This window comes from Lissotriton helveticus, chromosome 2_1 (assembly GCF_964261635.1).
Source record: "Lissotriton helveticus chromosome 2_1, aLisHel1.1, whole genome shotgun sequence".
NCBI classification, from domain to species: Eukaryota; Metazoa; Chordata; class Amphibia; order Caudata; family Salamandridae; genus Lissotriton; species Lissotriton helveticus.
Genome location: NC_136059.1, coordinates 108,685,818 through 108,708,586, shown reverse-complemented (window position 1 = coordinate 108,708,586; position 22,769 = coordinate 108,685,818).

Sequence of the window (22,769 nt, the reverse complement as noted above, 5' to 3'; positions counted from 1 at the left end):
TAGTCGCTCTGACACAAGCCTGTATACACGCCAAGAACCTGAAAGTTAATGTTTACACAGATTCACGTTACGCATTCGGAGTTGTACACGACTTCGGAGTGCTCTGGCAGGAGAGAGGTTTCATGACTTCTCATGGAACCAAGATTCAGCATGGTCTCCTTATTCAAGCCCTGTTAGATGCCATACATTTACCGACATCCATTGCTATCATGAAATGCAAAGCACATACGAAAGTTACTGACATTATTTCCCAAGGTAACGATCTAGCAGACCGCACAGCCAAACTTACAGCACAGACTCCAGACATCCCAGTTAATCAGACACATACTCCAGATCCGATTACATGCATGACAGTTAAGGACCCTACTCAAGATGTCATAGATATCCAGTTACATGCTACTCCCGAAGAAATCAAGAAATGGTCCGAACAAGGAGGGGTCCAGACAGATCAAGGATGGTTAACGAAGGGTAGAGCCACATGGTTTCTCCCCGATTCTATGGTTCAAGTCATTATCAGTACCGCACATAGTCCAGCCCATTTAGGAGAAAAAGCTATGTTAGATAGTATCCAGAACATTTGGTTCAACAAGCATTTACGAGCTGCAGCCAAGCAGAAAGTCCGTACCTGTATGATATGTTGTCAGTTTAATCCAGGTAAAAGTGTCCCGGTGGAACAAGGTGGTTTCCAGCCCCCTGACCACCCTTTTGAGGTCCTCCAGATGGATTATATTCAGATGGAGCGATGTCGAGGTTTCAAGTATGTCCTTGTAGTCGTATGCGCTTTGTCCAGGTGGACAGAAGCATATCCAGTCCCAGATTACACAGCCGCGACCACTGCCAAGCAGTTGGTTCGTGAATTCTTCCCTAGATACGGACTCCCTAGAGTCGTATATTCTGATAACGGTCAGCCATTCTCCTCAGAGTTAATGAAGCATGTTTCCCTGTTGTTAGGGTACCAGTGGAAGTTCCATTGTGTACGCCATCCTGAAGCAGCCGGTCTGGTCGAGAGACATAATCAGACTCTGAAAATCCGCATTGCAAAAGTCTGTCAAGAAAAAGGTGTGGACTGGCTAGTAGCTCTGCCAGTCGCTTTATTTTATATGCGCATGGTCGCACATTCCAGATCAGGTCTGTCCCCGTATGAGGTCGTATTCGGCCGCCCCCCTAACATGTGGGGTACTCCTAGACCCCGAAGTATTACCGATGTTTCATGTAATATGCTGACAGATTACCTAGCTTCCTTGATGTCTGCCCTCAACTCATGTCGTTCACAGGTTGCCGCCGCATTTCCAGACAATACCGAGGTGGCACCGCATGAAATCGTTCCAGGTTCCCTTGTGATGGTCCGAAATTTTGACAGATCAAGTCCGTTGGAGCCTCGTTGGAAGGAGCCACGTCAGGTCCTCTTGACCACCCGTACTGCCGTCAAGTTGGAAGGCAGAAAAGGATGGGTCCATCTTTCTCATGTAAAACTTTTCAATGGATTGAAACCAGTCTCCAAGAACATTTCCAAGGATTCCCAAGATTCTAAAGACTGCCAAAACATTGTTTTAAAGGACTGTCCCGCAAAAGACATTACTACAACCCCTCCCTTGTTAGAGAAAACTCCGCAACAGGAGTATAAGTTAAAGCTCAGGTCTAGCAAAATAAGTCAGTCAGTTTGATTGTATAAGTCCTCCCCTAGGTGAAACGGTTAGATTGTTTCTGACATGTATAAAATAGACCCCCATAGTGAGAGAGTCAGTCGAAGTTCAATTCAATGTATCGTTTTTCTGAGTTTCGTATTATTCATCAGCATTTTGATTTCCTGCACCAGCTATGCATTCTATCTGTATTTTCCAGTTCCTCATGTAAATATGTCTGCTAATGCTACAGTAGAACACACGTTTAGTGATCTGCCTCCTCACGAATATTCATACCGCCTCGCTATGCGCAACAACACATTTATCCGTATGTTACATTACTCACACCAGACCAGCAATGCCACTAATTGTTGGGTGTGTGGTCGACTCCCCCCTTTCCAGACACCGAAGGGAGTTCTGCCACTCTTTCCTTATCCATTTTCTCATAATGGTTCATGTGGAGCATGGTCCACGTTAACGTCATCCGCAACAGATATGTCTTTTCTTAACAGTACATGTTTCTCAGACAAGCAAGGTCTCCCCCACAGAACAGGTTTAGATCTAGAAAATGAAGTATATAATTTAGGTAATTATTCTTCGAATTTCATGGTCCTGAATGTTCAGTCTGATACTACTCCAGACTTACCTGCTATTTCAGTACTACCTGTCAAAGGCGAATTATGTGTCCGTAGTTATGGTTCCATACATGTAGGTCATAGTGAATGTACTGCTGTTATCCAGTATAGTGACAGTGGGAAATCTGTTTTCAAAGCTTCACGTCATTCTTATTTTATTTGTGGTCAAACCGCATATGTCCGTCTGCCCCTCGATTGGGAGGGAACCTGTTACATTGCCTTCCTACTGCCACCTGTTTTCCTAGCCCCATCTGATTATCACAGAAACACACATCTAGTACACATTAGACATAGAAGGGAGTCCCCAATTGTCGATTATACTGAAACTACTCTAGAACAGTATACAGATTTCAATAAAGGTTTCTTCTTCTTTGTAGGACCTGTCCAGAATAGTAAACTGATCCGTAGGTTAACAAGAACCCTTGAAGCTGTAGTAAATGAGACTGCCTCTGCTCTAGGTAACTTAACCGAAGAACAATCTGCTATGAGATTTGTCGTTTTGCAAAATCGTCTCGTCCTTGACGTCATACTGGCCGATAGGGGCGGGGCCTGTAGAGTCATCGGATCTAGTTGCTGCATTTTCATTCCAAATAACGCGCCGTCTGTTTATTCAGCTATAACCAGACTCCATAAAATTGCCCATCTGTTACACCAAGACCCAGGCACCTGGACATGGTCTGGTTGGTTCTGGAATATAATTTCCGCATGGGGATGGAAAGTCCTGTCCTTTCTAGGTATTGCAGTAGCGATCATATTCAGCTGCTGCCTCTGTATACAATGTGGCCCTGCGATTTGCAGCATGTGCGCTACCTCTTGTATTCCTAGTCCCAAGCCCCGTTCTAAATCCCGTTCCAAGACAATTCGAGACGAGCAAATGGTACTGTATGAAATGATAGACGGTATCATGAAAATTGATGTTTCCTGATGGAAACGTAGTGACAAGGAGGGAATGTGGAAAAGTAAATTTTGCCATGTTCTGTGTCCCTACGCCTCATCCATCATATGTTATGTGTGCATGACTAATATGCATATGTTATTCCCCATGTCCGATTAATGACGCAATTCCAGTTGTGTCCACCTTTAGTATGTTAGTTTCCAGTCCTCGTGAATACTACGAATATCAGGCCTATGTAAAGTTACGTTGCCACGTTTCTCAGTGTGCACGTTATTCCATTATAAAGTCCCCGTTTCCAGGCCTCAACAGGGCCCGGACATCAGATTCAGCTCCTGTCTCCTGAAAGCCTCGCTGAGGAGCGATACAGCCCCCACCTGTATCCTCGACCCTTCACTTACTTCCTGCCTCGCAGTGCCCGGTGCAGCCTGGCTCTGCCTCTGAGTCTGCCAAAAGTATGTTATAGTTCCAGTTATCAGTTCAGTCCTCCTTCTCTGCATTCCTAAGCTACTGAACTACATCAATAGTTTCCGTCATTGTCTAGCCTATTCGGCTCCACGTTAGAGAAATACTGTATTAATGGTCATTTAATATTCTTCATCACGCATTTCATGTAGAATAATGTATGGTCCAGTCTTAGAATCAAGTTAGCTTTTCCCCTCATGACTCCTAGTTTATATCAACATGTTCCCTAAACATCAGATACCAGATAGGGTTTAGGTACATGTCGCTCCGACCCTCCAGACTCTAGTCTCTGCTCCTAGCACAGAGTTCATAGCCCCCAGCTTCTCCTAGTAACACGTCATTGCCAGTTTTCGCGCACCATTAGGTTAGAGGTCCCGGCTCCTTAGGTAGCCCCCTCCTATGTTTCCGCCCCATTCATGACATATTCTGTTACGTTTGCATCACATGTCTATGTATACGCCCAGTTACACCTACTTTTACTGTTATCTCTCGCGACTGCTACGCGTCACGCCTTCTGCTCCACCCACTGCTACGCCTACTGCAATGTAATGCTATGTGTTTGCGCTATGTATATAAGTTGATGTATTGTTATTAAAAGTTAGCGCGCTCATCCCAGACCAAGCCCCAGCAGCTGCTGGGCCTCTTTTCCCCTGCTAGGTCATCCTATGCAGGTTGTCCTGATCCTGTCCTTATGCTGTAATAAACCTGCAGAAACTCCTACTACCTCGAATCTTGACTCTTATTTATTGAGCTATCTGTTATGCTATATGCCTAGTCAAAAATAGGGTATTATTTATTTATTTACCACACCACCACGAACACCGGGGACAGATCAGGGGCGAACAGTGCGCGGAGTAGTTCCGTCACGTACACCTCCATTTTGGAAATGGCCGTCATCTCCGGAATTCCCGTGATTCGGATGTTGTTTCGTCTAGAGCGCGCCTCCAAATCATCGTTCTTCGCGCGTAAGACAGCGGTTACCTTGTCCATTTTGGAAAGGTGCTCCCTCGTTTCTGTTTGGAATTCGTGCTGTTTGGTGTGGTGATTTTCAAGGCAGTCCAGCCGTGTTTCATGGGATGCGACCTGGGATCTCACCGATTCCAGCTGGGAAGTTAGGTTGTCAAGTTTGGCATCTATGCCCCGGAGACTGGTGCGCACCTCCAACAGGAGTGATTTCATGTCCACCTCATGATGTTCTTCAGACGTGTCCCCCCACCCTGCCCCTAGGGTATCCTGGTCCGCGCCCGGCTGTTTGGCTGTTTTTTTATTTTTGAAAGTGAGTTTAGGTTGCCTGTTATCACTCCTCCCCATAATGGCAGTCTTTCTGAGATGTATGTTAATTATGTCCAGATGATGATTATAGAGCCTCACTCCGGCCTGATCTGCCGCACCTGTCCCAGGCCACGGACCGATCGCCCCGTCAATTCTGTCAGCCCGAGGGCCACAAATGCGACTGCCGCTCACCTCGTTGCCCTCTCAGCCTGTAAATGCAATTGCCCCCAAGATCAGCACGTGGAGTCCGAGCACGTGCCAGCTCGGCTGTAGCTATCACCGCCTCCGGGGAAGTGGTCCGCAGAACACAGCCCCCAGCACCCGCCACCCGCCGTATCTTCAATGGCAAGAGTCTCTAGGTATGCCGGAGCACATCCGAATGGCAGTGATCGGGTCCCTCTAGTGCCTGTAGGGCGTGGGCACAGGAAATGGCGGAGCGGCAATGCAGGGGTGATGGCCCTCAGTTCGACACGTTTGGGTACCGTGTGGGGGGGTTCATGCCATCAGTCATTTGCTCCAAATATAAGATGTCAGCCAGACGCATCGGCAACACCAACGGGAGTGCGCTCCACCGTTCCTCTAGCGTTGTCACTCACCGCCGTCACAGCTCCCCCGCAAGCGCGGGCGCCGGACCCGCTGGCAGCAGGAGGAAATGTTCGGCCGCGTCCAGCTAGCGATTCACAGGTGAGGTTCCAGTCGTCTGACTCACGCCGCATGCAGCTCAGAAAATGGCGCGGAGCTGGGCCTGGGGTAGAGTGATCACCTTCGCAACAGGGGACACATTCTATGATCAGACAGTTGTAGCGCAGCAGCCAGGCGGGTGTACCTTTATTTCCACTGCCCGAGCCTCAGGTGCGCTGGGTCTGTAGATCCCCAGTCTCTAGTGGAGAGCGCCGGCCGGGGTAAGCGTTCCTTTTCCGGGCTCTTCCTCCGCCCAGCGTCGGTCCGCACACACCGCAGCCGCAGGAGTACAGCGGCCACTCGAAATCTAGCAAAGTTCAGCCAGCAGGTCCCCAGGGGCTTCCGCACTATGCGAGGAGCTGATTTAGCCCGCAATTGTGAGTGTTTAGCAGGATTACAGCAGGATTAATACCTTAGCCGGCGGAGCTCGCTTAGGAAGCGGCCATCTCGCTGCCTGGCAAGCCACGGCCCCAGGCAACAAAAATACTTTAACCAAGCAGAAAGTACTTCAATTGCCTACTACTTTTTCAAATATCATGCAGGATATAGAAGATAGAGCTATCCCAGTACAGCCAGTAACAGACTCATTTACCTTTTATTAATTCCCTCCAGCTGCATGCCCGTACGTGGACGTACCGATAGTAGTTGCCTCATTAAGCCCAGACCAGCGCCAAACTTTATGAGCAACTATTTAATAAAACTTTAGTTTGGATGGTACCACATAGTGGTATGCTGTTTTAGCATGCCAAAGACATCTTGCACATAGGAAGAACTCCCGGAACCCTAGAGAAACTGTGTTGTGATTAATTTTAGTTTTCCAAACCTGAAACACCTTCTGCTATTTAAAGCTAGACCTAGTAATCTGACAAGAACCTCTATTTCCCTGGTTCCATTTGTTTTTTTTAAAGACCTCTTGCTCATCTTGGGCACCAGGGGCATACCAAACGCCCCTGCAGCCCCCGCGGTGCGGGGGGGCCCCCACTTTCTTCAGTAAATAAAGGGGGCCCGGCCCCCCCTCAGCTCTTCTGTGAGAGAGGCTTGCGCTAAAGCAAGCCTCTCTCCCTCCAAAGCAGGTGCAGTGTTTGCAGTCTGCTCTGAGCCCCTCGCCCTCTCTCTCTGACTGAAGAGAAACAAAGTATCAACATACATTGTTTCTCTTCAGTCAGAGGTGCCAGGCCCAGAAAGAGGATGAAAAGAGCCAGGGACAAGTGGGGGTGGGGGGGCAGAGAGCAGGAGTCAGCACAGAGCACTGCTCAGGACTCTGACAAGGATGGGGGTGGGGGTCCCAGAGAGAGAGGAGGCAGCACAGAGCACTGCTCAGGACTCTGACAAGGACGGGGGTGGGGGTCCCAGAGAGAGAGAGCAGGAGGCAGCACAGAGCACTGCTTGGGACCCTGACAAGGAGGTGGGGGGCAGAGAGAGAGCAGGAGGCAGCACAGAGCACTGCTTGGGACCCTGAGAAGAAGGGGGGCCCAGAGAACGAGCAGGAGGCAGCACAGAGCACTGTTCGAGGCCCTGACAAGGACGGGGGCTGGGGGCCCCAGAGAGAGAGGAGGGAGCACAGAGCACTGCTCGGGATCCTGACAAGGACAGAGGCTGGGGGCCCAAGAGAGAGAGGAGGCAGCACAGAGCACTGCTCCGGACCCTGACAAGGATGGGGTGGTGGTCCCAGAGAGAGAGCAGGAGGCAGCACAGAGCACTGCTTGGGACCCTGACAAGGAGGGGGGCCCACAGAGAGAACAGGAGGCAGCACAGAGCACTGCTCGGGACCCTGAAAAGGAGATGGGGGGGGCAGAGAGAGAGCAGGACGCAGCACAGAACACTGCTCGGGACCCTGACAAGGACAGGGGCTGGGGGCCCCAGAGAGAGAGGAGGCAGCACAGAGCACTGCTCAGGGCCCTGACAAGGAGGGGTGGGGGTCCCAGAGAGAGAGCAGGAGGCAGCACAGAGCACTGCTCAGGACCCTGACAAGGAGGGGAGGCCCCAGAGAAAGAGCAGGAGGCAGCACAGAGCACTGCTTGGGACCCTGACAAGGAGGGGGGCCCCAGAGAAAGGGCAGGAGGCAGCACAGAGCACTGCCCAGGACCCTGACAAGGACATGGGCTGGGGGCCCCAGAGAGAGAGGGGGCAGCACAGAGCACTGCTCAGGACCCTGACAAGGAGGGGGGCGGCCCAAGGAGAGAGCAGGAGGCAGCACAGAACACTGCTCGGGACCCTGACAAGGAGGTGGGGGGCAGAGAGAGAGCAGGAGGCAGCACAGAGCACTGCTCGGGACCCTGACAAGGAGGTAGGGGCCAGAGAAAGAGCAGGAGGCAGCACAGAGCACTGCTCGGGACCCTGACAAGGAGGGGGGGCCCCATAGAAAGAGCAGGAGGCAGCACAGAGCACTGCTCGGGACCCTGACAAGGACGGGGGCTGGGGGCCCCAGAGAGAGAGGAGGCAGCACAGAGCACTGCTCGAAACCTTGACAAGGACGGAGGCTGTGGGCCCCAGAGAGAGAGGAGGCAGCACAGAGCACTGCTCAGGACCCTAATCAGGCCGGAGGGGGGTCTGGGGGCCCCCAGGAGAGAGGAGGCAGCACAGAGCACTGCTCGGGACCCTGAAAAGAACGGGGGTGGGGGCCCCAGAGAGAGCAGGAGGCAGCACAGAGCACTGCTAGGGACCCTGACAAGGACGGGGGCTGGGGGCCCCAGAAAGAGAGGAGGCAGCACAGAGCACTGCTCAGGACCCTGACAAGGACAGAGGGGGCTGGGGGCCCCAGAGAGAGCAGGAGGCAGCACACAGCACTGCTAGGGACCCTGACAAGGACGGGGGCTGGGGGCCCCAGAAAGAGAGGAGGCAGCACAGAGCACTGCTCAGGACCCTGACAAGGACAGAGGGGGCTGGGGGCCCCAGAGAGAGCAGGAGGCAGCACAGAGCACTGCTAGGGATCCTGACAAGGACGGGGGCTGGGGGCCCCAGAAAGAGAGGAGGCAACACAGAGCACTGCTCGGGGACCCTGACAAGGACGGGGGTGAGGGCCCAAGAGAAAGCAGGAGGCAGCACAGAGCACTGTTTGAGACCCTGACAAGGATGGGGGAGGGGGCCCCAGAGAGCAGGAGGCAGCACAGAGCACTGCTCGGGACCCTGACAAGGACGGGGGTGGGGGTCCCAGAGAGAGAGCAGGAGGCAGCACAGAGCACTGCTCAGCACCCTGCCAAGGAGGGGTTTGGGGGCCCAAGAGAGAGAGCAGAAGGCAGCACAGAGCACTGCTCAGGACCCTGACAAGGGTGGTAGTTGGGGCCCCCAGAGAGAGCATGCTCCAGGGCAAAGCTCATATGAGAAGGGATGAGGCAACAAAATGGTGCCCTCATGTAAGCACTCTTGTTAGAAGCACCATGTGGGTGTCCGCAGGGGGGGGCAAGGGCTTGCCGAGAAGGGTGCAAGGCAGAGGGGAGACGGGTGCAAGTTAGAGAGGAGAAGGGTGCAAGGTAGAGAGGAGATGGGTGCACGGCGGAAAGGGGATGGGTGCAAAGCGGAGGGGAGAAGGGTGCAAGGCAGAGGGGAGAAGGGTGCAAGGTAGAGGGGAGAAGAGTGCAAGGTAGAGGGGAGAAGGGTGCAAGGTAGAGGGGAGAAGGGTACAAGGTAGAGAGAAGGGTGCAAGGTAGAGAGGAGAAGGGTGCAAGGCGGAGAGGAGATGGGCGCAAGGCGGATAGGAGATGGGTGCAAGGCGGAGGGGAGAAGGGTGCAAGGCAGAGGGGAGAAGGGTGCAAGGCAGAGGGGAGAAGGGTGCAAGGTAGAGGGGAGAAGGGTGCAAGGCAGAGGGGAGAAGGGTGTAAGGCAGAGGGTAGATGGGTGCAAGGTAGAGAGGAGAAGGGTGCAAGGAGGAGAGGAGAAGGGTGCAAGACGGAGGGGAGAAGGGTGCAAGGCAGAGGGTGAAGGGTGCAAGGTAGAGGGGAGAAGGGTGCAAGGTAGAGGGGAGAAGGGTGCAAGGGAGAGAGGAGAAGGGTGCAAGGTAGAGAGGAGAAGGGTGCAAGGTGAAGGGGAAAAGGGTGCAAGGCGGAGGGGAGAAGGATGCAAGGCGGAGAGGAGAACGGTGCAAGGTAGAGAGGAGAAGGGTGCAAGGCAGAGGGGAGAAGGGTACAAGGTAGAGAGGAGAAGGGTGCAAGGTAGAGGGGGAGAAGGGTGCAAGGCAGAGGGGAGAAGGGTGCAAGGTAGAGGGGAGAAGGGTGCAAGGTAGAAAAGGGTGCAAGGCAGAGGGGGAGAAGGGTGCGAGGGGGAGGGGGAGAAGGGTGCAAGGGAGAGGGCGAGAAGGGTGCAAGGCAGAGGGGAGAAGAGTGCAAGGGGAATGGTGATGAAGTAAAAAATGTGCACCCCCGGACACATTTCTGAGGACGCCCATGGCAACGCACAATACCTTGTGAGAGAGAGTGGAGAGAAAGTGGAGAGAGAGTGGAGAGAGAGAGTAGAGTAAGAGAGAGTGGAGTGAGAGAGAGTGGAGTGAGAGAGAGTGGAGAGAGAGAGAGTGGAGCAAAAGAGAGAGTGGAGAGAGAGAGTGGAGAGAAAGAGAGTAGAGCGAGAGAGTGGAGAGAGAGAGAGTGGAGAGAGAGAGAGTAGAGAGCGTGAGTGGAGAGAGAGAGAGTGGAGAGTGGAGAGAGAGTAGAGGGAGAGTGGAGAGAGACAGTGGAGAGAGACAGTGGAGAGAGAGTGAAGAGAGAGAGTGGAGAGAGAGTGGAGTGCGAGTGGAGAGAGACAGGGAAGAGAGACAGTGGAGAGAGACAGTGGGGAGAGAGTAGAGAGAGAGTGGAGAGAGAGTGGAGAGAGTGAGTGGAGAGAGTGAGTGGAGAGAGTGAGTGGAAAGAGAGAGAGAGTGAAGAGAGTGGAGAGAGTAGAGAGTAGAGAGAGTGGAAAGAGAGTGGAGAAAGAGTAGAGAGAGAGTGAGTGGAGAGAGAGATAGAGAGTAGAGAGAGAGTGTAGAGAGAGAGAGTGGAGAGAGAGAGAGTGGAGAGAGAGAGAGAAAGAGTGGAGAGAGAGGGGGACGTAGAGAGAGAGAGAGTGGGGAGAGAGTAGAGAGGAGAGAGAGAGAGTAGAGAGAGAGAGAGTGGAGAGAGAGTAGAGAGAGAGAGAGAGTGGAGAGAGTGGAGAGAGAGAGAGAGGAAAGAGAGTGGAGAGAGTGGAGAGAGAGTGGGGAGAGAGTAGAGAGAGTGAGAGACAGTGGAGAGACAGTGGAGAGAGAGACAGTGGCGAGAGAGTGGAGAAAGAGACAGTGGCGAGAGAGTGGAGAGAGAGAGAGTGGAGAGAGAGAGAGAAAGTGGAGAGAGAGTGAGAGTGTGGAGAGAGAGAATGTGGAGAGAGAGAGTGGAGAGAGAGGGAGAGAGAGAGAGTGAAGAGAGACAGTGAGTGGAGAGAGTGGAGAGAGAGAGTGGAGAGAGAGAGTAGTGAGAGAGTAGAGAGAGTGGAGAGAGAGAGTGAGTAGAGAGAGAGTAGAGAGAGAGAGTGAGTGGAGAGAGAGAGTGGAAAGAGTAGAGAGAGGAGGGAGAGTAGAGATTGAGAAGGGAAAGTAGAGAGAGAGAAGGGAGAGAGAGAGTGGAGAGAGAGTAGAGAGAGTGAGAGACAGTGGAGAGAGAGAGACAGTGGAGAGAGAGAGACAGTGGAGAGAGAGAGAGAGACAGTGGAGAGAGAGAGACAGTGGAGAGAGAGACAGTGGAGAGAGAGTGGAGGGAGTGGAGAGATTAGAGAGAGTGGAGAGAGCGAGCGTAGAAAGTGAGAGATTGGAGAGGGAGAGAGGAGAGAGTGGAGACAGTGGAGAGAGAGAGAGTGGAGAGAGAGAGCGTGGAGAAAGAGCGTAGAGAGAGAGAGTGGAGAGAGAGTGTGAAGACTGAGTGGAGAGAGAGAGTGGAGAGAGGAGAGAGAGAGGGTGGCGAGAGAGAGAGAGTAGAGAGAGTGGAGAGTGAGAGAGTGGAGAGAGAGTGGAGAGAGAGTGGGGAGAGAGTAGAGAGAGTAGAGAGAGAGTGGAGAGAGAGTAGAGAGAGAAGGGCGAGTAGAGAGAGAGAAGGGAGAGAGAGAGAGTGGAGGGAGAGTAGAGCGAGTGAGAGACAGTGGAGAGTGAGACAGTGGAGAGTGAGACAGTGGAGAGAGAGACAGTGGAGAGAGAGTGGAGAGAGAGTAGAGAGAAAGAGAGTGGAGGGACAGTGGAGAGAGAGACAGTAGAGAGAGAGAGAGTGGAGAGAGTAGAGAGAGTAGAGAGAGTGGAGAGAGCGAGCGTAGAAAGTGAGAGATTGGAGAGGGAGAGAGGAGAGAGTGGAGACAGTGGAGAGAGAGAGAGTGGAGAGAGAGAGCGTGGAGAAAGAGAGTAGAGAGAGAGAGTGGAGAGAGAGAGTGAAGAGAGAGTGGAGAGTGTAGAGAGAGAGAGTGGAGAGAGAGGAGTGAGAGAGGGTGGCGAGATAGAGAGAGTAGAGAGAGTGGAGAGTGAGAGAGTAGAGAGAGAGTGGAGAGAGAGTAGAGAGAAAGAGAGTGGAGGGACAGTGGAAAGAGAGACAGTGGAGAGGGAGAGAGAGAGTGGAGAGAGTACAGAGAGGAGAAAGAGCGGAGAGAGTGGAGAGAGAGAGTGGAGTGAGAGAGAGTGGAGAGAGAGAGTAGAGAGAGTGGAGAGAGAGAGAGTAGAGAGAGAGAGTAGAGAGAGCGGAGAGAGAGAATGTAGAGAGGTGGAGAGAGAGAGTGGAGAGAGAGAAAGTGGAGAGAGAGAGTAGAGAGAGTGGAGAGAGAGAGAGTAGAGAGAGAGAGTGGAGAGAGAGAGTGGAGAGAGAGAGTGAGTGGAGAGAGAGTGGAGAGAGTAGAGAGAGGAGGGAGAGTAGAGAGAGAGAAGGGAAAGTAGAGAGAGAGATGGTGGAGAGAGAGTAGAGAGAGTGAGAGACAGTGGAAGAGAGACAGTGGAGAGAGAGACAGTGGAGAGAGAAAGACAGTGGAGAGAGAGACAGTAGAGAGAGAGAGAGTGGAGAAAGAGAGTAGAGAGAGAGAGTGGAGACTGGAGAGAGAGTGGAGAGAGAGTGGAGAGAGAGTGGACAGAGAGAGAGTGGAGAGAGGAGAATGAGAGAGGGTGGCGAGAGAGAGAGGGGAGAGTGAGAGAGTGGAGAGAGAGTGGAGAGAGAGTAGAGAGAGTAGAGAGAGTAGAGAGAGAGTGGAGAGAGAGTAGAGAGAGAGAAGGGAGAATAGAGAGAGAGAAGGGAGAGAGAGAGTGAAGGGAGAGTGGAGAGAGTGAGAGACAGTGGAGAGACAGTGGAGAGTGAGACAGTGGAGAGTGAGACAGTGGAGAGTGAGACAGTGGAGAGTGAGACAGTGAAGAGGGAGACAGTGGAGAGAGAGAGAGTGGAGAGAGAGTGGAGAGAAAGAGAGTAGAGGGACAGTGGAGAGAGAGACAGTGGAGAGAGAGAGAGTGAGAGAGTAGAGAGAGTAGAGAGAGGAGAGAGAGTGGAGAGAGGAGAGAGAGTGGAGAGAGAGAGAGTGGAGAGAGAGAGTGGAGAAAGTGGAGAGAGAGTGGAGAGACAGAGAGAGTGGAGAGAGAGATAGAGAATAGAGAGAGTAGAGAGAGAGAATGGAGAGTAGAGAGAGAGAGTGGAGAGAGAGTAGAGAGAGTGAGAGGCAGTGGAGAGACAGTGGAGAGAGAGACAGTGGAGAGAGAGACAGTGGTGAGAGAGACAGTGGAGAGAGAGAGATAGAGACAGTGGAGAGTGACTGGAGAGAGAGAGTAGAGAGAGTGAGAGAGTGGAGAGACAGTGGAGAGAGAGAGACAGTGGAGAAAGAGACAGTGGAGAAAGAGACAGTGGAGAGACAGTGGAGAGAGAGTGTGGAGAGAGAGACAGTGGTGAGAGAGACAGTGGAGAGAGAGACAGTGGAGAGAGAGACTGGAGAGAGACTGGAGAGAGAGAGCAGAGAGAGTGGAGAGACAGTGGAGAGAGAGACAGTGGAGAGAGAGACAGTGGAGGGAGAGACAGTGGAGAGGCAGTGGGGAGAGAGACAGTGGAGATAGAGTGGACAGAGTTGAGAGAGAGAATGGAGAGAGAGAGATAGACAAATCAGATCAAATCAAAGTTTATTGTTTAGTTAGTTAAAACCATAACAATTTAAAACCAGTATTTCAAAAACAGAAAAATAAAAAAACAAATCATTGTCGTACAAGAAAAATAACCATACATTCATTTCGTCTCTTCTGGTTGTTCTAAAATTCATGATAAATAATACAGTACAGTAAGATCAACCGTCTTCCTCTTTAACCAAGTTTCAAGTCGTTTTACAGGGTTTAGTCGATACTTTAAGGAATTAATCAGTCTGCCCTTCAGAGGGTGGGATCTTCCGGATTTACATACATTCATTTCATCTCTTCTGGTTGCTCTAAAATTCATTATAAAAAATGCAGTACAGTAAGATCAACCGTCTTCCTCTTTAACCGAGTTTCCAGTCTTTTTAACAGAGCTTAGTAAATGCTTTAGGAATTTAATCAGTCTGCCGTTCAGAGGGGGATCTTCCGGATTTAGGCACGCTGTTATTGCCGCTCTGCATGACCTTATACCTCTTACATTAAAACTTGATTTTAGGAGCATAACTCGTTCATTGTACAGTTTGTTGCATATACAGATTATATGAATGAAATCTTCTTTCTGGCAGTTACACAGCCGGCATAGTTTAGAACCTGTATACACCCAGGCTGGCTGGTCTGCCAAAGATGGTAGTTTACCAAAGCATAATGTCATTAGTTGTTTTTTAACAGACATTGAGAACGGTATGCTCAAATAAGGTGCCGGAACAAGGGACTTATAGTTATTTATCACCATCCAAGCGTGTGACCTTGTTCTGAAGATGTTTTTGTCCAGCAGTGATGAATGAATTTTTGATGCTTTATTTATTGCTTGTTTAAATGATTGGTATGGTAGAAATTGATGAAAAGGGGAAGTTTTGTCCTTTTATTTCCACCCAAAGAGCTTCATTGATTTGCGAAGTAGCTGAGTTTAGTTTCAAACGATACCAAGTTTTGACTGTCGCATACATTCTGCCCAAATCTTCGTTTAGTATGCCGAATTCCAGGTGCACCTGGGCTGGGGAGGCTGACCTTTGTATCTGAAATTTCTTTTATAGATGGAAGCTACCAGTTGGTTTAAAACCTCTCTGTCTTCTCCATGGAAAGCAACGCTGGCATACGTTATTGTTGATAGAATTTTTACCTTCATTACGGCAAGCAGAGGTTTATATGAAGGACCCTTCAGCTTCTTCGCCAATAGACTGAAGGCAAATGTAAGGGCGGTTGTTCTCTGTGCCATATACCCTTTTTGCCTTGTGTGATTTCTTGAGTTATCGATATAAAAACCCAGGTATTTTTTTATCTCCTCTAGTTGGTTACCGTTAAGCCAGATTGTCTGTTTACGTCTCAGTTGGCTCCCAATCACCATTGTTTTGGTCTTCGATGTGTTTATTTCAAGTTTGTTCTCTGAAATGTAAGCTGACATTTCATACACACTTCTTTGAAGACCAACTTTTGTGTTGCTCATTAGCACGACGTCATCGGCATATGAGAGTTGAGAAAGTCTCAATTTTCCGAGTTTTGGTGGATGGGAGTTGATACGGTCCAGCCTTTGTGAAAGATCCGACAAAAACAAATTAAAAAGGTGAGGGGCCAGGACACACCCTTGTTTAAGGCCTCTGGTTGTTGTTAGTTTCCTTGATAGCCTAGATCCATCACCTATCTTGATTCTTAGCCACGTGTTGGAGTAGAATAACAATATCCCCTTTAATAGCCTTTCAGAAATGGCCCATGCTTGAAGCTTTTTCCATAGGAGGTGGCGATCAACACTATCAAAAGCAGCTTTTAGGTCTATAAAGCAGAGGTAGAGATGTTGTTTCCTCTGCTTACATTTGTTTGCCATAATTGATAGATCTAAAATGTTTGTTGTCGTCCCTATACCTTGCCTGAAGCCTGTCTGGTTGGCCGGGATAAGATTGAGAATATCAGACCAAGCCTTAAGCTCTTCTAACACCAGAGAAGCATTGTATTTGGCTTCAACATCCAGGAGAGCTATCAACCTGTAGTTTGCTGGATTTGATCTGTCTCCTCCTTTAAATATAGGAGTCAGTATCGAGCCTTGCCAATTTGTCGGTATGTAGTTTAAGAGCTCTACCTCTTGATATAGACCAAGTAGATAGTTACTCCAAAATGATGTATCATGTTTAAAAATTGCTTGGGGAATTCCGTTGGGGCCAGGAGCGCCTTAATTTCGAGCTTTCTTGATTGTGCATCTAACTCCTTCGATTGAAAGGAACGAGTGACTTGTTGCTAGTATCAACAGGCCATTATCATCTGTGCACTTTAACCCATCAATCGATTTATTTTCTTTATGTGAGGTTTTTTCTTCTTCTGAGCTGTTGATTCCTTTGATCCCGATGGGTTTGTCATTTCCCTCGGCTAAAATCTGGCAGTTTGTTTCTGCTGTATCTTGGGTATTTATTTCGAAAAACCTTGAGGTCAGGAATTCCGCCCACTCGCGTTCTTGAATATTTGACGATAATACGTTCACTGATCTCTGCAGTTTATTTATGGTAAGCCAAAACTGCTTTGAATTTTTGATTTCTTGGAGATACAAAGCAGTTCTGCCCAGAGTTTGTCATTCATTTTTCTTTTTTCTTCCCAGAGTTCTTTTTTATATCGTTTCCTTAGCTGCAGTACGCTGTCCCAGGCTGCTGTGTCAGGTACTGTTCTTTTTAGCCTCCTTATTTTTTTTGAGGTTGCGTTTCAAGGCTCGTAGTCCTGCAGTTGTTGTTTTTACGGGGTACTTTTTTGGGCCATGATATCTTGTCTGCCTTTGTCCAGTAGACATTAGAGAAGATAGGTCTGCTGTAAGTTTTTTCCAGGCTTGGGTGATAGTCTGGGCTTCTGCTTTACAGGCACTTATCTTCTTTTTTAGTTGTTGCTGAAGTGTTTCCATTGTTTCATTTGACCATTTGAGGCGTTTTGGGTCAACCATTTGTATGTCTCCTTCAACTATTATATTTGCCTGAGGTTTAGTGATTTTTCGCCTGAAGTGTATGAGTTGAAATGAGTGATCACTCTTGGTTGTGTACTCAATAGAAAAGTGGGAGAGGAATGGCATCAATGATACTGAAATGACTGTGTAGTCTAGTCTTGATCTTATCGTTCCCCCGTGAAATGTATGTTTAGGTGGGAAGTCATCTGGAGTTCTGCCATTTATTACTCTTAATCCAAGAAACTCAAGAGCATTTACCAAGCCTTGTCCTGTGTGATCCTTTTTTAACATTGTTGGCTGATATTGTTGTGGCACATTCCAGCATATGTTATCCGATGCTAACAGGTCATCCTCATCCGGGGTATGAATTAAGTTTGAGTTAAAATCTCCTGTAAGTATCAGGTCCCATGAGGGAAAAGTACTCCTGATGTTTGTAATAGTCGTAATTAGCTGCATATTGTGCTCTGATTTTTGCTTGGTCGACGGATGAGCATATGTATTTATCAACAGGACAGTTTTTAATCTCTGCACAGACCCTGATGTTAGTTTGATCAGTTGGATGTTTGTTCCTACTGAGTCCATCTGTTCGGAATCAATTTGTAGCTCTGTGGATATGTAGACCGCCAGGCCCCCTTTCGGCCGACCATAAGATTTAGTTTTGGTTGCAGGTACCGTATAGTGTATGTAATATGTTAGAGGTAGGTCTTCTAGCACCCAGGTTTCTTGCGATGCGATTATATCGTATTTTTCCCACTTGTCTAGTCGGGACCCGCTTTCTAACCATTTTTTGGCTCCCGCGACGCTCCATGAGAGCATTTGTATGTTTCTTGAGTCTTGAACGGCTAGTTCATTTTCAATCGGTCACTTGCAAGAGTTCGTATTTAGCGCTCCTGGCAGCCAGCCCCAGTTATCCCTAGACCCCTCCGTTCTAGGTGCCAGGTCATTCTGTCAGGCTCTATTCAGTGCTGTAGGAAGGCTGCTGCCAATTGCTCCTCTGAGTAGTGTTTGATTATTCAACGAGGTTCCTTTTTGCCTTTGACCGATATAATTGATGTTTAAATTGCTGTTTAGAGGTCCCGGGTAGCGAGGTTTTATTGGTCTTGATAGTTTAATTCCCCATGCTTCAAATTGTGCCTTAGCGTTCATGATGTGCTGAACGTCCATTTCAGTCTGCCAGGTTGTCAGTGTTTGTTCCTTATTTTTCTGGTCTGTCACTGCAATGAATTCTACTGCCAATAGATTTGCCGTGGTCAAATAGTATAAGGCTGGTATGATTGCTGTTAATTTCAGTATATTTCTCCTATTCAGAATGTCATGCAAACCTTTTGACTCATATTCTGGAGTTAGCAATAATTGCCATTTTGATGAAATGTTGCGTTCATGAGCCTGATGTACTGCGTCTTCACTCTTTTTTCCATTTTAATTTGCTTTATATAGTCTTTAATTTCTACTTTTATGTTTACGTGTTGGTTATTGTCTCCCAACTCAGAATGCAAGGCATCGATGTCATCAAGTCCGCACCTGGAATGATTGGGAGTTACCGATTTCTGGTGCAAATTTGTTCGGGTGTTATCACCATTCTTTTTGGGTAGAAAAATTGTTTGATTTTCAACCCATGTCTGTTTTTCTACATGACCTGACACTTTGAAGATATCTATTTTTTTACCATCAATCATGCTATCTCCGCGCTTTTGGATCTCCATGTTCGGGTTTTCTTGTTTGTCAACACTTTTATTCTAACACCTTCCAACCTCACAGATTCCTGTGATGTTTTGTTGTCTGTTTTTTGTGTGGGTTTTGTGTTGGTCTCGTGTGTTTACTGCTTTATCTCCCAGTTCTATTTCGAGCCGGGCGTTGTGAGATGGTATGTTGGTCACCCTGAGTCCGGGTTGTTCATGGTTTATTTGATCATCTTTGATGCAGTCAGTACTTTTTTTTTTTCAGAACAATTTTTATTGTTTTATTTTTGTGTTGAAGTAGTGCAGAGAGGGCACTGCTCTCTGAGCACCATGCAGTCAGTACTTTGACCACTTTTGCTCTGGGAATCTTTAGTCTCCTTTAACGTCGTTGTTTGAAAATTTCCAGATGTATTCCCCGCCTGAGTGGGTTTTTTCTTTAGCCCATGTTTATTATCTGCTTTTCTTTTCGTGATGTTCTTTTGGTCCCCGGTGTCTTTGCATGGTTCCCGGGTTGACTCTCCACCACAATCTTTTGTCTTTAACTTCTACAGGTTTATCCTTATCTACAAATTCTGAGTTCATGTTGCCTAACAAGTCTTCCTCTATTAGGCTGTGCGAGTCCGTAGTTGCATTACTTATTTTTGCACTAAAGAACATTGGATAGATCTTAGTTTTTTTCTGTTCTGTAGTTGGAGACTGTTTTTTCCGTGCTTTTCTATTACGTTTTTTTGTTTCCTTGACAGTTTTAGTCCTATATTATTTATTTAATCCTGGTTGGGAATGTCAGTATTTCCGGATGACTGGTTACCAGATTCCGTATTTACGAGAACTTTGATGTTTTCTCCCTTATCGTTTATTTGTTCTTCCTTGTTTTTATAATCTCCCAAGCTTGATTTATTTATTAATTTTATCTGTTCAAGAAGTGTAGGCAGAAGACTTAATTTGTCTATTATTGGGCTACAAGCGCACTGAGCAGAGTACTTTACCTTAACTCTTGAAATGAAGTTGTTCATGTTTTCCAGTTTGGTGTTAATCCCTGCTATTTGTGATGCAATTATATTCATAAGGTCAATTTGTATGTCCATTCTATCATTTTGCATGTTAAATACCGTTATTGTTGTCTGTAATGTGTTCAATAAAGATTTAGAGATCTCCGAGAGCACACTTTGGTCGATGACTATCTCTCCTTGTTGAGCCTGTGATTTAAATTCTTGGTTGTGATTTTGGTCTTGATTATCTTGATGCCTGGTGTCGTTAGCTTTTTGGTCTTGATTATCTTGATGCCTGGTGTCGTTAGACTTCCTAAAGGGATTGTTGTTATTGCTTGTTTTTGTATTTTTTGCTCCTTGATAGTTGAAATTGCGCTTACTTCTCGCTTGGAAAATAGTTTCCATGGTTGGTGTTTGCATGATATCCTTCGCTAACGCCGACATTGCTTCTTTTTGCCCATCGTTTTTTGTACCTTCCTGTATGCTTTGATCCGCCTGGTTCACCTGAGCGGCTATCTGGAGCTTGATGTTCTTACGATGTTGGTGGCTGGCTTGGGGGTAGAGCATGTGTGCTCCCCATGAGGCGTTTTAAAGATTGCTGTTGGAGAATTAGATTTTTCCCTGTGGCTAGGGTTCTTATGACTAGAGTTTAGCTGGCCTTCTATTTGGTTCGAATAATCTAAACTTTCTCCTTTAATGTTATGTATAATGTCATCACTTTTTGTTCTGTCCGCTTGAACCTGATCCATGCTCATGTTGTGCCAAAGCAAGTGCCATTACATGACACCGCCTTGTCTGTCAGATTTTTCCCACACTCTGGCTCGGTTTTTGCCACAGCCATTGTTCAATTGTACTATTTAGGTTTAGGTTTGGCGCTGATTTATTTTTTTCCTTGTTATTTTCAGGCTGGCCCGATAAGGCTATCTGAGGTGCTAAAGGAGTCATTAGGCCGGGAATCTCCGCTGATGTGGAGTAAATGGCAGCTCCAGGATCCTTGAGTAATAGCAGTCTGTCACTCGGAGCTGGCTTTCTTTTAGTACCTTCCTCTATGCTTCTAAACATTGTTAAAAGAGGCGATAAGAGTGGACTTTTTTGCTTAGAGTCACCACCTTCGGGTTTTAAACCTTGTTTTTTCTTATTAATTTGTTTTTCGCTCCTAGTTTTGTGGGCAGGGGTCTGTCTAACTCTTCCTGATCTCATTTCAGTGTTTTTGGTAGTCACTCCCAAGGTCCTGCTACTGCCGCTACTCCTCATTGCCAAAGCCCTAATTACTCTTGTCCCCTCCTTGTAGCCTGTCCTATGACTCCCTCTTTCGACAATGATATACTAGGGCAATGATTAGGCAACAGTAAGGCTGCAGATAAATTCCTCAACCTGTAGACAGAGTGATAAGAAGATCTCTAAGTGCCCACCCCCAGCTCCCAGCTCTCTCCGCTCAGGGAAGCAAGTCGTGACTCCCTGCCGTACTGGGGGGCTCCTATGACCCCTGGCTGGTCTAGCGATACTTGCTGCTGGCTTGCTGCTCCGTCTCATGCAGCTCACGGGAGTAAATTTCTTCTCCCTCCACTCCTCTCCACCTGTCTCTGCTGTCTCTGCTCAAATGCCTGGAGCACGAGTCACTCAAGCAGTATCATTAATATAAAAACCGTGGGCTGGGGTCACTGGCTCCTCACTGGACGAGCACCGAACAGCTCTGTGAGCACTCACTGTTATTCGCTGTTATTATTAACAATTTTTTTTTATTTTTTACTCTACAGACTCAGAGCTTTGCACCCCCTGCTGGAATCTATGACATAATATCGACAGACAGAATATCTACATACAAAAATATCGACACAAAAATATCGAAATCAAAAATATCGGAGTCATATCTTCATAAAGGTAAGTACAAAAATATCGAAAAATTAATATCGTAGTACAAAAATATCGAAATTAAAAATATCGTTTTTTTAAATGTATAAATAATAATGTAACATTAATTTTAAAATACATATAAATTTACAAATATTAAATAAAAACATTAAAACATAATTAAAAAATTAAAACTAATACATATACATTTAAAATAAATTAAAAATGTAATAATTTAATGTAATTTGAATTTTTTTAATTTCATTTAATTGATTTAATTTAAATATACATTTATTTTATTTTTACCCTGTACGCCTGTACCCCAAAAGCCCAAAACTGACCCTGAACCCTAAAAATACCCCTTTACCCAAAAACTGAAAACTGACCCTGAACCCAAAAAATACCCCTTTATCCAAGAACTAAAAACTGACCCTGAACCCTAAAAATACCCCTTTACCCAAAAACTGAAAACTGACCCTGAACCCAAAAAAATACCCCTTTATCCAAAAACCCAAAACTGACCCTGAACCCTAAAAATACCCCTTTACCCAAAAACTGAAAACTGACTCTGAACCCAAAAAATACCCCTTTACCCAAAAACTGAAAACTGACCCTGAACCCTAAAAAAACCCTTTACCCAAAAACTGAAAACTGACCCTGAACACTAAAAATACCCCTTTACCCAAAAACTGAAAACTGACCCTGAACCCAAAAAATACCCCTTTACCCAGAAACCCAAAACTGACCCTGAACCCTAAAAATACCCCTTTACCCAAAAACTGAAAACTGACCCTGAACCCAAAAAATACCCCTTTATCCAAGAACTAAAAACTGACCCTGAACCCTAAAAATACCCCTTTACCCAAAAACTGAAAACTGACCCTGAACCCAAAAAATACCCCTTTACCCAAAAACTGAAAACTGACCCTGAACCCAAAAAATACCCCTTTACCCAGAAACCCAAAACTGACCCTGAACCCTAAAAATACCCCTTTACCCAAAAACTGAAAACTGACCCTGAACCCAAAAAATACCCCTTTATCCAAGAACTAAAGACTGACCCTGAACCCTAAAAATACCCCTTTACCCAAAAACTGAAAACTGACCCTGAACCCAAAAAATACCCCTTTACCCAAAAACTGAAAACTGACCCTGAACCCAAAAAATACCCCTTTACCCAAAAACTGAAAACTGACCCTGAACCCTAAAAATACCCCTTAAAAAAACTAAAACATATAAAATTTAAAATATTATTATATACTTACCTATACTTACGTTGTAATGGTATGCGTTGTAAAACTTGCGTTGTAAAGGTTGTTTCCCCGGTGGATAGCGTAGGGGTAAAAATTTACTATTCACACTCCAGAGGGTGCAACAGTAGGGAAAGCGTTGGATAGCATGGGGGTAAAAATTAATTCCCACACTACTCCCACTTTAACACACAACACACTACACATATAAAAAAGACAATTAATATAAATTTCAATTAATCAATTAATAACAATTGATATTACTAAATTGATGTAATTATAAAAGAACTAAATAACACATATTAATTACTAATTAATTAACAATAAATACCAAAGAAAATTACAATCTCTTTAATTAATTACATTTAAATATATCACACCCTATCCCCCTATAAACACACAACCCACTACACAGAAATAAATCATATCATTTATTCACTTAATA